Source organism: Bos indicus, chromosome 1 (genome assembly GCF_029378745.1).
Source record: "Bos indicus isolate NIAB-ARS_2022 breed Sahiwal x Tharparkar chromosome 1, NIAB-ARS_B.indTharparkar_mat_pri_1.0, whole genome shotgun sequence".
Lineage (NCBI taxonomy): Eukaryota > Metazoa > Chordata > Mammalia > Artiodactyla > Bovidae > Bos > Bos indicus.
This window is the reverse complement of record NC_091760.1, coordinates 112418484-112437459: the sequence shown is the minus strand read 5'-3', so window position 1 is coordinate 112437459 and position 18976 is coordinate 112418484. Positions and strand designations below refer to the sequence as shown.

Genomic DNA, 18976 nt, shown 5'->3' with positions numbered 1-18976 from the left:
CTCTTACTACAGATATGAATTTTCAAAAATGATCTCTACACAAAATATAACTGCTCTCACAGAGGATTGGCTTCAACTGTAAATGCTCTTCCTTTCCAGTAATCAGGCATAAACTCAAATATCAGCTCATGAATAAGTATGCTTACGAACAGCCATGGTGAGCTCCACTCTTATTAAGTCATGATTCTTCTCAGTGAAGAACAAACTTTTTTTTTTTTCATTGCCTAAATCACTCCTGTGGAGACGATAAGATTATTTGAAAGGCTTTTAGAAACTAATTGGTTAGCAGTAACATTCTGGGACTTGTTTGCAAACTCTAAATGCACAAAGTCAATCTGTTTGCAAAGCTGATAAATACATATGGGAGGATTTAGGTCAAAGAAAGGATGAAATGAATTAATCAGCAATTTTTCAAATGTCAGAACCTTGTTTCTATTTTATTAAAGCCTTTCACATGATACTTGCCTTTTCAATAAGACCTATTTTATATTCTATAATTGTTAGCCCTGGGAAACAAATGAAATACAAACAAGAATTCATAACAATATAGCTTTGTTCATTTTGTTTCAGTGTTATCCCATGGGGAAGAGGGATATGAATTAATTTTAAAATTCTAAATTTAGTTCCAACTACTATGTAAACAGTTTTCTATGTTAACATAAGATCAGAAATGACACTGTTGTCACTATTCAACAATATGGCTTGTCATAACACTTATGTATATATATAAAAGACTATGGCACTGTTCTGTTATTTGTTTAGTGATACGACATTGTCCTGAATATCTAGGAGCAAAATTCCCAAGCCACAGTAAATATTGACCTGAATTTATAAAGATCATTGGCATCCAGTAAGGCTCTTTCATGGTTCTCCACCCTGGTAGCACATTAAAAGCACTTGGGGACCTTCTTAAAAGTGCTGATCACAAAGCCTCACCACATATCAGTTAAATCAGCATTTCTCAGGATGGGACTGGACTGAGTATCTGTTTTGTTTGGTGATTTGCTTAAACTTCCCAAGGATTCTACTGTGTATCCAGAGTTAAGAGTACCGACATACATTATGTGACTTATTCCTCTTAATATTTCTGTGAAGTAGGTAGAGATAATTAATTGCCTCTTATTATAGAGTCAGAGAAATGAAGACCCTGTCTGAGGTCATAAAGCTAGGATATGACAGAGTCAGGCTTGAAATCAGGTGCTCTTGGCCCTAGAGCAACTCTCATTCTGTTTCATCATATGGACTGTCTGCCTTCAAGTCCCATCTAAAGCACAAACTGGATCATCACTGCTAAGTCTTTCCAACAGCTTTGCCTCCAGTTTTATGATCTATAAAAACAAGGACTCTATGTCCTGGTTCCTCAGACCCTTTCTAGTAAATATAGAAATCTATAACATACTAGGTCTAGCTTTTGGAAATTTTATCTAGCACATAGGAATGACAACTCTAGTCAGTAGTATATAAAAATAACAATAAAATAAGGACAATAAGGAATGAAGGTGGAGGATGTGGCTTGGATCAGGTGAATACCAGAAGACACAGAGTTCGAGCTGACCCCTGAAGAACATAATCAGTTCAGTTCAGTTGCTCAGTCATGTCTGACTCTTTGTGACCCCATGAACCACAGCATGCCAGGCCTCCCTGTCCATCATCAACTCCCAGAGTCCATCCAAACCCATGTCCATTGAGTCGGTGATGCCATCCAACCATCTCATCCTCTGTCATCCCCTTCTCCTACCGCCCTCAATCTTACCCAGCATCAGGGTCTTTTAAAATAAGTCAGATCTTCACATCAGGTGGCCAAAGTATTGGAGTTTCAGCTTCAAAATCAGTCCTACCAATGAACACCCAGGACTGATCTCCTTTAGAATGGACTGGTTGGATCTCCTTGCAGTCCAAGGGACTCTGAAGAGTCTTCTCCAACACCACAGTTCAGAAGCATCAATTCTTCAGCGTTCAGCTTTCCTTACAGTCCAACTCTCACATCCATACATGACCACTGGAAAAACGATAGCCTTGACTAAACGGACCTTTGTTGACAAAGTAACATCTCTGCTTTTTAATATGCTGTCTAGGTTGGTCATAACTTTCTTTCCAAGGAGTAAGCGTCTTTTGATTTCATGGCTGCAATCACCATCTGCAGTGATTTTTGCAGTGCAGAAAAATAAAGTTAGCCACTGTTTCCACTGTTTCCCCATCTATTTGCCATGAAGTGATGGGACCAGATGCCATGATCTTCGTTTTCTGAATGTTGAGCTTTAAGCCAACTTTTTCACTTTCCTCTTTCACTTTCATCAAGAGGCTCTTTAGTTCTTCTTCACTTTCTGCCATAAGGGTGGTGTCATCTGCATGTCTGAGGTTATTGATATTTCTCCCGGCAATCTTGATTCCAGCTTGTGCTTCCTTCAGCCCAGTGTTTCTCATGATGTACTCTGCATACAAGTTAAATAAGCAGGGTGACAATATACAGCTTTGACGTACTCCTTTTCCTATTTGGAATTAGTCTGTTGTTCCATGTCCAGTTCTAACTGTTGCTTCCTGACCTGAATACAGGTTTCTCAAGAGGGAGGTCAAGTGGTCTGGTACTCCCATCTCTTTCAGAACTTTCCACAGTTTATTGTGATCCACACAGTCAAAGGCTTTGGCATAGTCAATAAAGCAGAAATACATGTTTTTCTGGAACGCCCTTGCTTTTTCGATGATTCAGCGGATGTTGGCAATTTGATCTCTGGTTCCTCTGCCTTTTCTAAAACCAGCTTGAACATCTGGAAGTTCACAGTTCATGTATTGCTGAAGCCTGGCTTGGAGAATTTTGAGCATTACATTACTTTACTAGTGTATGAGATGAGTGCAATTGTGCGGTAGTTTGAGCATTCTTTGGCATTGCCTTTCTTTGGGATTGGAATGAAAACTGACCTTTTCCAGTCCTGTGGCCACTGCTGAGTTTTCCAAATTTGCTGGCATATTGAGTGCAGCACTTTCACAGCATCATCTTTTAGGATTTGAAATAGCTCAACTGGAATTCCATCACCTCCACTAGCTTTGTTCATAGTGATGCTTCCTAAGGCCCACTGGACTTCACATTCCAGGATGTCTGGCTCTAGGTGAGTGATCACATCATCGTGATTATCTGGGTTGTGAAGATCTTTTATGTATAGTTCTTCTGTGTATTCTTGCCAACTCTTCTTAATATCTTCTACTTCTGTTAGGTCCATACCATTTCTGTCCTTTATTGAGCCCATCTTTGCATGAAATGTTACCTTTGTGTCTCTAATTTTCTTGAAGAGATCTCTAGTCTTTCCCATTCTATTGTTTTCCTTTATTTCTTTGCATTGATCACTGAGGAAGGCTTTCTTATCTCTCCTTGCTATTCTTTGGAACTCTGCATTCAAATGGGTATATGTTTCCTTTTCTCCTTTGCTTTTCGCTTCTCTTCTTTTCACAGCTATTTGTAAGAACACTTGATACAGTTCTAAAACGTTTCTTGTTCTAGGCCATGTACTTTTCTTTTTACTTAGAGTATGCAAACAGTAGCTATGATTACTTTATAAATACTCTGTTTACCACAGTAAAAATTTAGACCTTGGTATTTGTTCTTTGTAGGACTTCCCTGTAGCTCAAATAGTAAAGAATCTGCCTGCGATGCAGGAGACCAGAGTTTGATCCCTGGGTCAAGAAGATCCTCTAGAGAAGGGAATGGCAATCCACTCCAGTATTCTTGCCTGGAGAATTCCATGGACAGAGAAGACCGGCGGGCTACAGTTTGTGGGGTTGCAAGGAGTTGGACACGACTGAATGACTAACACACACACATCTGTTCTTAGTAACTGGAAAGCAAGTTTCATTATTGCTTACTCCTAATCTTGGTTGTTTCCTGGGTGACACTGGACAAGGGGACTTAAGTGAGGCTTAACCTTCCCTAAAGATATTAAAATATTTTCTCTTAGTTCTACAAGAACACTCATGTCAAAGCACAAAAGCATCTCTACTGGGCATATTAAAAAGAATAAAAAGTTGACTATATTACACATTAACTTCAAAATGCTAGCTTGTTATTTGACTGATGGTTAGATCAAAATGTGGGCTTCCCCCATGGCTCATCAGTAAAGAACCCTCTGCAGCACAGGAGACGCAGAAGACATGTGTTCCATCCCTGGGTCGGCAAGATCCCCTGGAGGAGTGCGTGGCAACCCGCTCCAGTATTCTTGCCTGGAGAATCCCCATGGACAGAGGAGCCTGGCTGGCTACAGTCCATGGGGTTGCAAAGAGTCAGACACCACTGAAGTGACTGAGCATGCATGCATGCATAGGTCAAAATGTACACAGCTATTAGGAGATAGAAGTCAAGTGTGGTCCTCAGACATATCCAGCTTCTTTTAAGGCAGCCACAGGTTCCCAAACTTGGCTTTCTTTGTACAAACTGCTACACACGTCTCCAGAAATCCTTGTTGCTTGAGAATCTGTATTTTAAAAGCTCTCCCAGGTAATTCTGAGTCCCATTTAAGTTTGGAAACCACAGCTCCAGGCAGCATTACCGCCCACCAGACCTGTTGAGCGTGTGGTCAGTGGGAGTCAATCTGTTTCCGAGGCACAGCACTTAATTCAGAGTCATGTAAGTGAAAGACGCAAAGGCTTGCTAGCTTAGTTGTATATTAAGATATCAGCACAAGGTCTCATCCCCTACTGATAAAATATGAAATATCCCAGTTAAAGCAAGAGTTAAAAGATATGAAATTCTGACTTTCAACTAACCATTACTGACTATGTCTCCATAACCTTTTGTCCCCTTGGGGGCTGCTCAGGACAATTTCAGATCCACTCTAACTTGTGTGTGTGTTAGTCGCTTGGTTGTGTCTGACTCTTTTGAGACACCATGGACAATAGCCTGCAGGCTCCTCTGTCCATGGGATTTCCTAGGCAAGAACACTTGAGTGAGTTGCCATTTCCTCTTCCAGGGGATCTTCCTGACACAGGAATTGAACCCACATCTCCCATATCTTCTGCACTGAAGGCAGATTCTTTACCTCTGAGCCACCAGAGAAGCCCTTACCCTAACTTGTAATTAGCTGCTAAGTGGGGAAGAGGTACTTTTAAAATTTTGAGCCTTATGACCATCTGTATTTTATCTGATCTCACCTACATCCCATCCAGAGTCGCCTCTTTAAAAAGATACCTTGACAGGAAACTTACACAGTGGGCTACACACACTAACTGTAGAGGAAGTATTTGTCGAGGTTGTTAGCGTCTCATTCATTTCTTAAAGTCACCGTACACACTTGCCACCTACCTCCTGTGTTTTAATTTCATTTTAAAGGAAAGTCTGCTTTGTATGCTAACAAATTCATAAACCCCAACCAGTTTCCAAATTCTCACCCTCAAGCCTCTATATCTCTAACTACTGGTTTACGGAGTCAATTATTTTTTGCCAAAAAGAGAGAGAAAAAAAAAAAGTCAAGAAAGAGCAACTGATTTCATGCAAACTGTCCTAATTTTGTCCATAGAAGTCTGACTTCTGTGAGCCTGTAAGGCTTTCTGGCTACAAGTCAAAGAAAGGACAATGGAGGAAGAGATCACATTTTTCCCTAGAAAACAAAGCACTTCCCCGCCCCCAAGTCTTTTCAGATCAAAGTCTCCATCTCCGGAGGAGTGAGGGGCTCAGAGAAACTGCCTGCTGATCTGAAGCAGGCCTGGCACATTCCAGCCACAGCCAGTTGGAAATCGAGTTGAACAGCATTTAAAGCAGGCACCTTATTTCTGTGACAGGTGGTTTTGTGGGGGGGGAAAAAAATCCATGCTAAAAAAAAAAAAAAACCATAAAAATAGATCTCCCTGTGGTAAAGAAAAAGCCTAGGAGTATCCACGCAAGTTGATTTTTCAACAATTGTCTGTCCCCATTCAAACTCTGCTCCTGGTATCAAAAGCTTCCCTTTATTAAAATACCATGTAAACATTGTTGAGTAACTGTCACAAATAAGTGGCATTTTGATTAGTCCATATTTCAAATCACTGCACTATAGATCTTAAAATCATTCTTTAAGTAGAAAAATCTAAAAATGGGAGAAAAATGAAAAAACCCAAAAACTTTCTTTTAAGCAAAATTTGCATATATAATTGGAGCAGATGTGCTACAAAGTTTTCTAAATAGCCAATCCTAGGGGAAAAAAATAAAAAGGAAGGCCAGCATTAAAACCCAAACTATCTGATTACAAGATTCCCTCTCTGCATTCAGAAATAACTACACACACTAACACACAAGCACATTCATGTGGACACAAACATTTGCACACTTCTTCAGCAGTACAAGGGAGTCCACCAAGCAAGAACACCAGGGCTGAGAAGTGTCCATGATTACGCTCTGACTGCTGGGATAAATCTTGGGAAGCACATAGAAATTGACAAGGGACAGAAAAAACATCAGGGAGGGCAGTGTCAGGATGGATTGAGAGAGTAGGAAATATTAAACACAATGGTGGCAGGGACAAGAAGGAGAAACTGGAAGCAAAAATTTTGATGGTGAAGAAGGGAGTCAGTGAGAAATAACCAAAGAGTAAGAAAGAGCTGCGGTCCAAGAAAAAATAGGAGGTAGACAGGAAAGTTGCTGAACATCTGACAGACCTCTTAATGCAGAAACACAGAACACTGGGAGAGTCATACATGACATTGGTGGGTCAATGGAATGCGGGACCTGCTTCTGCATGTGTGTGTGTGTGTTGCTCAGTCATGTCCAACTCTTTGGGATCCCACGGCCTGTAGTCCGCCAGGTTCCTCTGTTCAGGGGAATTTCCCTGGCAAGAATACTGGAGTGGGTTGCCATTCCCTTCTCCAGGGCATCTTCCCGACCCAGACATTGACCCAGGTCCCCTTCATTGCAGACAGATTCTTTACCATCTGAGCCACTAGGGAAGTCGCTGTGGTCTACACAGTTTTAAGACATAAGCTTTGCCATATAACAGTCTGTCCTTATGGAAGCCTTTCTAGAGTAAGAATTCTACACTTTCTTTAACGCTGGCAAAAGATAGAAGTCCTTATGGAAAAGGACGATAAATCTAACTACATGTAAAAATATCTATATAAACCATAAACATCATTCAAAATAAGCAAAAAAAATTAGGAGAAAACTTTTGTAAAGAAACATAACAGAAAAAAGGATTAATATCCATGATCTGAAAGGGTCCCTGCAAATCAACCAGCAAAAGGATAAGAATAGACAATTCACAGAAGAAACGACTGATAAATAGAAAAATGCTTAACAGTACCCATGGTTAAAATCTTAAAGTCAAAAGTGAAATAGTGTTTCACCTGATAAGCACAAATTTTAATGTGAAAAAAGATATTGAGGATGAAGTTGTGGGGCTAATAGTAAGATTATAAATTAGGTAATATTATTTGAATCAATTTAGCAATATTTTTCTAAATTTAAAATATTCATTTTGACCTTGCAATTACAGTACCAGGGATTTATTCTGGATAAACGCCAGCATAATAAAGCAAGAAATAGAAATTATATGGTTGATCACTACCACCTTGTTTGCAATTGTTTAAAAAACAAACCAGAAATCATCTAAATGTCTATGAGGCCTGATTAAATAAATGAGCTAATCATAAAACATTATGATGTCATTAAAAACAATATCATAGATCTGCAAACAGAAAGCTGTCCAAGATACATTATTAAGTGAATAAAAAGTTACAAAGCAATATTTGTTGCATGGCATTTCTACTTGTTTTGTAACATACAGAAAAATATGTTATATAGTCTTAGAAATTTTCTATAATTTGCAGAAAAGAAATGGTACTTAAACAGGAAGAGACAAGCGTACTTCAATTCCCACCTTAGAGTTTTTTGTATTGTTAAAGAATTTTCTGGTGTTTGCCATGAGCAAGCACTGCTTTGAAAAAAAATTTTAACATGTGACATGCTATATTTATTTTAAAATCACATACAATTTGCAAAAGCAAATATTGCCAGTCCTTTGCAACTTTGCCAATTGCAAACATGAATGAAGAAGAAAAAAAACAAGCCCAAAGACCTGCACTGAAATCCTGGGTTCATTTCTCAGTCACATTGTCTCCTGGCTGACTTCACTGACACTGAGCCAGTCGCTTCACATGTTAAAGACAAGATCATGGTAAAGATTCAATGAAATAAAGTAAAGGTGTCATGCTCAATTCGCAGCATATGTCACACCTTGAACAAACATTAGTTTCTTTCCTTCTTCCTAAACCACATCAGAGCTCAGAAAAAGCAGCAGCTCAGGGTACTGTCAGCAGACTCTCAATTGCTGAAAATTCTGACAGGAAAATAGAGATGCTTCCAAATGTTGAAGGGACTTGAGTTTCTATGTCACCCTAAGTCGTGTGGCCTAATCCCAGGGTACTGATTCCCATCCACACACAGATGACCTCAAATGTAAATTTCCAGTATCATCCTCCGCCTTCAGTCCCAGTTTTATGTACAACTGCCAGACGACAGTGCTGTGATATCTCAGAATCTTAAACATTACATGAATCTTACACCTGCTCTTGCTCTGGCCTCTCCATCTCAGTAAATGGGCCCCCACCCCCGAATGTTTAAACCCAAAACATCACTGTTTCCTTTCTCCATCCTTCAGAAAGCCTCGACTCTTCATCCAAAGCACAGCCCCAATCCACTGTTTCTCTCCATCAGTATAGCAACCTTGTGATTCAAACCAACGATCATCTCTCTTGGATGTCTAAGCATTCCAGTTGACTTCTCTGTTTCCCCTCATAAAAGTTCTCCACGTCATAGTCACTGTGGCATTTTTTCTTTTTTAATAGGGGTTTGTTGTTATTTTATTATAGTAGTTTGTATCTGCTAATCCCAGACTCCTAATTTATCCCTCCCCTACCCCTTTTCCTCTTTGGTAATAAGCTTCTTTTCTATGTCTATGAGTCTCTTTCTGTTTTGTATATAAGTTTACTTATATCATATTTTTAAAATAATTTATTTATTTTTGGCTATGCTAAATCTTTGTTGCTGCACAGACTTTTTCTCTAGTCCCCAGTGAGTGGGGACTACTCTCCAGTTAACAGTACACTGGCTTCTCGCTGTGGCTTCTCTTGTTGCAGAGCACAGGCTCTAGGCACATAGGCTTCAGCAGTTGCAGCTCCCAGCTCTGGAGCACAGGCTCAGCAGTTATGGTGCATAGGCTTAGCTGCTTCACAGCATGGGGGGGCATCCCAGGCCAGGGATCGAATCTGTGTCTCCTGCATTGGCAGGCAGATTCTTTAGCACTGAGCCACTAGGGGAGCCCTGTATCATATTTTAGATCGCACGTATAAGTGATATCCTACAGTATTTGTCTATGTCTGCCTGACTTACTTCACTTAGTATGATAATCTCTAGGCCCATCCATGTTGCAGTGAGTGGCATTATTTTATTCTTTTTCATTACTGAAACATAACAGAAGCAGAAAAGATTAAGAAGAGGTGGCAAGAATACACAGAAGAACTATATAAGAAAGATCTTAATGACTCAGATAACCATGATGGTGTAGCCACTCACCTAGAGCCAGATATCCTGAAGTGTGAAGTCAAGTGGGCCTTAGAAAGCATTACTAAAAACAAAGCTAGTATAGGTGATGGAATCCCAGATGACCTATTTCAAATTCTAAAAGAGGAAGCTGTTAAAAGTGCTGCACTCAATATGCCACAAATCTGGAGAACTCACTCAGCAATGGCCACAGGACTGGAAAAGCTCAGTTTTCATTCCAATCCCAAAGAAGGACAATACCAAAGAACGTTCAAACTACTGTACAATTGCGCTCAATTCACATGCTAGTAAGGTAATGCTCGAAATACGTCAAGCTCAGCTTCAGCAGCACATGAACTGAGATGATATGACTCTAATGGCAGAAAATGAAGAGGAACTAAAGAGCCTCTTGATGAGGGTGAAAGAGAAGAGTGAAAAGCTGGTTTAAAACTCAATATTCAAAAAACTAAGATCATGGCAAACAGTCTCGTCACTTCATGGCAAATAGAAAGGGAAAAAGTAGAAACAGTGACATATTTTATTTTCTTGGGCTCCAAAATCTCTGCAGATGGTAACTGCAGCCATGAAATTAAAAGACGCCTGCTCCTTGGAAGGAAAGCTATTACAAACTAGACAGTGTATTAAAAAGCAAAGACATCACTTTGCCAGCAAAGGTCTGTATAGTCAAAGCTATGGTTTTTCCAGCAGTCATGTATGGATGTGAGAATTGGACCATAAAGAAGTCTGAGTGCCAAAGAACTGATGCTTTTGAATTGTGATGTTAGAGAAGACTCTTGAGAGTCCCTTGGACTGCAAGGAGATCAAACCAGTCAATCCTAAAGGGAATCAACCCTGAATATTCATTGGAATGACTGATGCTGAAGCTGAAGTTCCAATATTTGGACACCAGATATGAAGAACAGACTCAGTGGAAAAGACCCTGATGCTAGGAAAGACTGAAGGCAGGACAAGAAGGCGGGTGACAAAGGATGAGATAGTTGGATGGCATCACTGACTCAATGGACATGAGTTTGACCAAACTCTGGGATAGTGAAGGACAGGGAAGTCTAGCATGCTACAATCTAATGGGTTGCAAAGAGTCAGACATGACTGAGTGACTGAAGAACAATAGTATTTCATTGTACATATGTACCACATCTTCTTTATCCATTTATCTCCTGATGGACATTTAGGTTGCTTCCATGTCTTGGTGATTGTAAATAGTGCTGCTTTGAACACTGAGGTGCATGTATCTTTTTTAATTAGAATTTTCTCCAGATATATGCCCAGAAATAGGATTGCAAGATTATGTCGGTGTTATTGTTTAGAATCATGCCCAACTTGTGACACTATGGACTGTAGCCTGCCAGGCTCCTCTGTCCATGGAATCTCTCAGGCAAGGATACTGGAGTGGATTGCCATTTCCTTATCCAGAGGATCTTCCCAACCCAGGAATAGAACTCATATGTCCTGCATTGTCAGGCAAGTTCTTTACCACTGAGCCACCAGGGAAGCCCTTGCAAGATTATATGGCAGCTCTATTTTTAGTTTTTTAAGGAACTTTCATACTGTTCTCCATAGTAGCTGTGCCAATTTACATTCCCATGAATAGTGTAGAAGGGTTCACTTTTCTCCACGTTCTCCAGCATTTACTATTTGTAGTGATGGCCATTCTGACCAGTATGAGGTGGCAACTCATTGTAGTTTTGATTTGCATTTCTCTAACAAGTAGCAATGTTGAGCATTTTTTTTTTTTTCACATGTCTACTGGCCATTGGTATATCTTCTTCAAAGAAATGTCTATTTAGGTCTTCTGTTCATTTTGTGATTGGGTTGTGGTTTTTTTTGTTAATGTGGTACTTTTTAAGGTCAAGTAGACTTCTCAGAACAATCCAATGGCCTCTCACAATAAGTATAATTAATCCCAAACTCCTCACTGTAGCCTACGCGATCTTGCCTGTAGGCCGACACGATCTCCTTCCAGCCTACCTCTCCTACTCCTCGTCCTATGATCATGGGCTCCACACGGTTCCCCAGTTCATTCTGACTCATTGTTCCTTCTGTCTCAAATGCTTTTTCTCCAGATTTTTGCAAGACTGACTCCTCCTTGCCATTTAGGCTGGGATTAAGTAATCCAGAGGAGTAGATACTAATCACCCAGTCTGGAGAGACCTCCTGAAAATGAAAGTGAAATCGTTCAGTTGTGTCCAACTCTTTGGGACCCCATGGACTGTAGCCTACCAGGCTCTTTCATCCATGGGACTTTCCAGACAAGAATACTGGAGTGGGTTGCCATTTCCTTCTCCAGGAGATCTTCCCAACCCAAGGATTGAACCCAGATCTCCCACATTATAGGCAGATGCTTTACTGTCTGAGCCACCAACAACCAGTGATTTTATTTTCTGTCATTTCCCCCTAAAATATTCACTTCACGAAAATAGAAATGTTTTATTCACTCATGGTTCCCTGTGCCTAGAACAGTGCCTGGCACACAGTGGTGACACCACAAATTTTTGTTCATTGGATTAATGATTTTTGTGGTTCTCGATGTAGATCTAAAAGAGATCCAATTCTTAACTTTTGCCATAAAAAAAAAAAGAAAAAACTTTATCAATAAAAGCTGGGGATTGATTTGTATTGATATTTATCTCAGGAACAGTGATTTTTTTAGCATTTAAAACTAAGGTTTGAGTAAGAGTCAATATGAATGGTGAGAAATGACAACTGTTAACTTAAATGGCAATCAATATGTTTTCATTTAAGCTAATAATGAACAGTATGATTGAAAGTGTTTTTATTAGACCTTTCAGAGTATAGTGGAGTCACCAAGCTGGCCAAAGAACTCATCTAATCAGAGTTTTTATTCTCTCAGAACTCCAAGTTCAGTATAAGTAAACTTCTTAAAGCTGTTCATGAGTTGTCCGTGAGATTTCACTGTATCACAGATGAGGCAGCATTCTTAGAAGCCCTTTCAGTTCTTCTGTGATTCATCCCCTCATTTGGTATCTACCATCTATACTTGCTTTTTTCTGACTCCTACACTCCAGTGAATCACATGAAAGAGAGGCTCCAACCTTACATTTGTAAATTGTACATCATAGGAAAAGGAGAAAAAACTAGAAAACTACCAAAATGCCAACTATAGTTGTTTCTGAATTATGGATGATTCATAATCATCTTCATTTTCTTCTGGATTTACCTTTTTTTTCTCAGTTAAGCAGTATTTTTCAAATTAAAAAATAACTTTTTGTTTTAATATCTATTATGCTATTTGCCCATATGGAATAAGAGTTGAAAAAAAGATTGAAAACTTAAAAGACAAATACTAAAATACCTTAATATAATGGAGAAAGTTTTCAGAATTTAAAATATTCTTTTTCAGTTATCACAGAAACTACTTCTAATTTTTAATTTTGAAGAGAAAAAATTCTGCCTTATTCCTAGAAGTCATTTATCCCAACCCTCAAACTTGATCCAAAATTTATTACTAAGAATTTTCTGATCCATATTTAAGTCATACTTGCCTGACTTAGAGTCATAGCAAAGCATAAGATAGAAAACAATTCTAGTAATTTTGGTAAATTCAGAAAAGCATAGTAGTAGACCCAGAGTAGATGCTCAACAAACAAATCACAAGCCTTAAAAATGGGATTGTGCCCTTGCACATAAATGACTGTATCAGCCTCACGCTGAAATTATGGTACAGTCAAGCTAAGATCATTGCCAAATTCAAGGTATGCTATGTTTAAACATAACACATTCACCAGGAGCAACCGGACTTCAGTCCAAAAAGCACTGAGGCAGCAGCATAAGTCAACACCCAAGAGACACACAAGCCTCCCCAGGACACCTGTTCACCCTACCCTAGGAAACATTCAGTATGGAATTCAACAACGTGTAGGCCCTCATCCTGTAAGGCTGCTTCCCTAAAGATCTCTTCACAGGACAATCACGTCCCAGTCTGCATGCTATTTTAAATTTTTGCAACTGACTCAGCACTCCCACTGCTAATAAGTGCTGTAATCAGAAATTCTTTTCTTCTGGAAGAACAAGGGCAATTCAAACATCAGTTTATCCCCACAATCCAGATCTGAAAGCTAAAAAAGCACCAACTAGGCCCACATCTTCTTTAAATCTCAGAAAACATTTGCAGCACTGTGAAAGCAGTGTGATTCTAATGATAGAAAACTCTTTTGATGAATAATGCAGAAGCATCTGTCAGTATTTAGGAACCATCACTACTACTGACCACCTGAACAAGTGCATTCTAGGTAAATAAAATAACCAGAAGGACTCTTCTTTAAATATTCAATTCAGGCACATAAAAATAATCAACAAGGTTCATTTAACTAGAATCATATTTCCGACCAGTGCACCCTTCCTTTTGTCCTTAAAATTGGGGATTTGAGGTTTAAAGGCCACTCTAGCCAGGTTTACTCATCTAAAGCAGGTTTCAGTAGTTTCATAGCAACCATCAATTCTATCAGATGGTGGCAGGCCATCTTAGCAAATGACAATTTCTTTGTTGAAAGAGCTATTTTTTGGTGGCATAAACATACCAGTTATGAAAAAGCTACAAGTGGAAACCCCATGAAACCAGCTGATTTGTATTTATAAAGTATCCTATGCAAACCCACTGGACGCACACACTACTCCCTGTTCAGTTCAGTTACTCAGTCGCGTCCAACTCTTTGTGACCCCATGAATTGCAGCACGCCAGGCCTCCCTGTCCATCACCAACTCCTGGAGTTCACTCCAACTCCCTGTATCTCTATCCAAACAAAAAAAGTCACATCTTTAAATCAATTACCATGGTGTTGGAGAAGACTCTTGAGAGTCCCTTGGACTGCAAGGAGATCCAACCAGTCCATCCTAAAGGAGATCAGTCCTGGGTGTTCATTGGAAGGACTGATGCTGAAGCTGAAACTCCAATACTTTGGCCACCTCATGTGAAGAGTTGACTCATTGGAAAAGACCCTGATGCTGGGAGGGACTGGGGGCAGGAGGAGAAGGGGACGACAGAGGATGAGATGGATGGATCACATCACCGCCTCGATGGACATGAGTTTGGGTAAACTCCGGGAGTTGGTGATGGACAGGGAGGCCTGGCGTGCTGCGATTCATGGGGTCTCAAAGAGTCGGACATGACTGAGCGACTGAACTGAACTGAACTGAGTCCAGAATTCAGAATTATTCAGGGCAACTGAATCAAGTATCTATTACCTTCTAGGGCCATCATCATACCCGTGAACAAACCAGCTATAAAGCAGTGTGTATCATTGGTGACTAGATGGTTCCCAGTCCAAGCTGCAGTTTTATAATACAATTTTCTGCTTTTCATCTGTATTCTGAGATGACTAGACTGAATTCAATCTAACTGTGTTTCTATAAAGCCATGCCCATGTAGGCACTTTAAAATGCTTGATCACAAAAGACTTTTAAGGGTTCTGCTTAAAGGAAGATCTTACAAAAGGAAAAATAAACTCCCCTGTGGCAATTTACTTAAAGTGAGAAAGACAGGAAAGGAGGTAGGGAAAAATCGAGAGAGGAAGCAAGGAGGGAAAGGAAGACTTTCTTAAAGTTTTATCTGAGTTAGGGGAATCTTATGTAAACAGAAAAGGACAGCGGATGACCTATAATAGTAATAGTAAGAATCCTCGTGGAAGCAGCCCCCATTTGAATTTTAATGTAAAGCTTGATCTTAATATAAAGCTCCTTTCTAACTTGCCAGATACATAGGCAGACCTCATTGCCCTAAGCCACTAAGACAACACATCAAAATTCTTTCCTAGAAAGTCACTTTCACTTCTAGTGTTAACACTGCCAGTGACCACAACAAGCTACCATAAAATATTTTTTATGACCCTTTGTCTCCCCTCCCTTGAGTATGAAGAGCTGAAAAGTATTTCCCCCTTTTTTTTTTTTTTTTTAAATAGTGGTCAGTTCTACTGACTGGTCCAGAGGAAAGAAAGGACAAGAGGTAGTAGAACATGAAACACGTCGCTCTTAAGGGTTGAGAGGGGTTTGGTGGTGATACCAAGAGTTCCCTACTGTCTGGATGCCAACCTTCTCAAATGTGTCAGAGTCCAAAAACATAAATGACCTAAAAGTCTACATATTTTAAATGTCATAATCTTCCTGTTTTCTTATTGTCTGTCTCTCCCACTAGAATGTAAGTTCCATGAAGTTAAGAATTTCTATCTGTTTTACTAGTGCTATGTTCCCCATCTGTTGTTGCTGTTTAGTTGCTATTTGTGTTCGACTCTTGCGACTCCCTGGACTGTAGCCCACCAAGCTCCTCTGTCCATGGGATTTCCCAGGCAAAAACACTTGAGTGGGTTGCCATTTCCTTCTCCAGAGGATCTTCCCAGATCAGGGATCAATCCTGCACTGGCAGGTGAATTCTTTACCATTGAGCCACTTGGGAAGCCCATATACCTGCCAGTAAACACTCTATAAATAATAAATCAAAAGACAAATTACAGCAGTCTCCATGCTGGTGCATTCCCGACTTTATTTTTTTAACTTAAGGGAAATGTGTATTTAGGGGGTTATAGGCTGAAAGCCATGACTTCTCCAAATTCCTGTGAATTGCCTAAGGTATCAGTAGTAAGCCTTAAGCAGACCTACAACACTCTACAGCTTATCACCATAGGGTTGCGGGAAAACTTTCAATATCAAATTAGCTGTTAAACCAATCTCACCAACCTTCCAAAATGATCAACCTAATTTCTTGGAATAAAAACAGCTCAGAGAAAATGGGACATTCTTGACCAAAAAAAGGATGCACAGTAAATCAAAGAGTCTGGCCAATCTCCCCTCGAATCTAGAAACACGCAGTGGGTAGTGCCAGGATGGTGCGCCTGCGCTGTACATAGAGGGAAAACGGCGCTCCTTTGCGCCACCTACTGATGACTGGCAAATGAGCAATAGGCACGTCAAGATGGCACTGAAAAAGGTATTAATATCTTCCCTGTTTTCCTATAAGCCTCACAGTGGTGAGAGGGGCTGAAATGTTGGGGCAGCAGGTCATCAGGACCAACAGCGGGAAGTGGGATGTTACTGAACACCGGCAGAGAAATGACGACTAAATGAAAGCCAAACGATTACTCTTTGTGGTCCAGAGCTGGGCTCACTGTCTAGGATGGGGCTCTGGGCTACAGAAAGAAGGCTCGAGAAAATGACTTCCAGTCGCCTTCAGAACTGCTGATTAATTAAGTAACCAGGACCCAGGAGGTAGGAGAAAGTAGACTCAGCCCCTCTAACCAAAAACTGAACCAAACTTCATGCCAGAGAAAGAAAGATCACAGAAAGAGAGGGAGGGGTAGGAGCAGGGAGAAGCACTCAAGGACCAACCATATCCATAATGTCAAATCTCTCTAAAGGACAAAGGAAGCACTGGATACCTGGGGGAGTCTTAAACCGTTTCTGTCTTTATCTGTACAGCTGAAATATTCCATTTGGAGAGAGTGTGGTTCAATGGTAACAGCATGGATGGTAGAGGCTGTAAGTCTCTAAATGACCTAACTTCTCTGGAATCCCTTCCTTTGATGTAACAGAGAGTGAAAATAATGGTATCTGTTTTGTGGGCTTCTTGCAAGGATTAAATGAATAAGTGCTTGTACTAATGCCTGCCACATAATGTCAGATTTTACAGTGCCGTTTATTTCATAATTTTAAAAATTAAAACTTCCCAGCTCTATTACCACTTCTCAAACACTCCAACTCCCAAAATGCCTGGTAATGGTTCTTTTTGCACCACAAGATATTTCTCCAGCTGCAAAGCTTCTATCTTCCTCCGGTATTTCAGTAAACTTTAAAGGCTGAGAGCAGAGTGCTCAGGGCCAGGGGTGGGGGAGAGAAAGGAATGTGCAAGCCTTCAGTCAGAGCTTCCAGCAGTTATTGATAATCCAAATCTTACAGCCTACTCTGAGAGCACCGCTTATACTGTGTGCTTTCCTTCACACTCCAAACAAAAGATGAAGACTTGATTTTTAACCTGCTGCTGCTGCTGCTGCTAAGTCGCTTCAGTCATGTCCGACTCTGTGCGACCCCAGAGACGGCAGCCCACCAGGCTCCCCCATCCCTGGGATTCTCCAGGCAAGAACACTGGAGTGGGTTGCCATTTCCTTCTCCAATGCATGAAAGTGAAAAGTGAAAGGGAAGTCGCTCAGTCGTGTCCAACTCTTAGCGACCCCATGGACTGCAGCCTACCAGGCTCCTCTATCCATGGGATTTTCCAGGCAAGAGTACTGGAGTGGGGTGCCATTGCCTTCTCTTATCCAACCCCAAATATTATAAATGCCCTATATCACCAAACAAAAACATCAGCTGCGGTGCCTCTTGTTTTTATGACGTGTGCCAATGCTGAAATGTCGGACTTGCAGAGCAAATCTGACAGAGGTCTGTTTAGTCATTAGGGCTTTTTTACCTGCAAGTCTAGGAGTTTCCACCTATTGGAAAAACAGGCCCAGGGGCAGAGCACTACTTGGAAAACTGATTTTTTAAACATTAATCAATTTTTGTTTTTCCTTAAAAATTAACTCATTATTAAAATCTATGCATTGAACTACTCCTAAATTACTCTGTGTAGATGCTTTGGGCTGCAAACTAGAGAAGGACCAACTACAAATTGCTTAAATAATAAAGAGGATTCTTTTTAAATCCTGCATAGTAATTGTGAAAGGTACTAACATGTTTAGTTCATTTAGCAGTTTAATAATTCACTATAAAATCCAAGTTTCTCCCTAAACTGATAGGTTACCAAATGTATAATAGCAGCTCCAGGCATCATGCCCTCCTATTATTTTACCATATCATTTGAATAGGAAAGAAAATTTTCTCCAAAGTGCCCTGATTTTCTTCACATCTAATTGGCCAGAACTGTGTCATATGTCCCTGCCTACAACCAATTATTCAGAGGAAACTGGAGTAACCAATCTGATCAAGACTCACCCAGACTGGGCAGATGCTCAGATTTCACTTAAATAGGATTAATTGATCTGATTGAGGCTCTCTCAGAAAAAAGGAAGTTGTTTTAGGCAGCAATATTGATATAACAAATTTAAGTCAGGATACAATTCTCAGAGATTTCCTAAACAGGAACATCTAGCCATGATGTAACCTTTTCAACTTCAACTAAATAATTAGATTCAATGTCTCAAAGTAATCCCAGGACCCACACTGGTCTGTAAACTGGTTGTGATGGGTCCAAAATGAGATAAGTGCAGAAACGGAAAGAATTTAGCACGTTTATAACATTTGGCAGATTTTATATCTGTTAAGCCTAATGAAAATTTGGAACTTGTCTTTTTTATGCCTTGGTTTTTATTTTTAATAATTGATTTTCACTGTATTCTATGAAATTTTGAGTCTATGATGGCCTGAAAAAAAAATAATAACCAAAATAGTCATTCAACAGAGATAGATTGACCTATGCAACATGTCTAACTTTACTTTAAGTGTTATACCTAGAACAAGTTA

At 40.0% G+C, this 18976-nt stretch overlaps 1 protein-coding gene across 9 annotated transcripts in view; it reads right to left on the bottom strand.

Annotated features, from left to right (window-relative positions):
* The window catches only part of PLCH1 (phospholipase C eta 1), a 251714-nt gene that overhangs the window by 119922 nt on the left and 112816 nt on the right, over positions 1–18976 (bottom strand). The window lies entirely within an intron of this gene.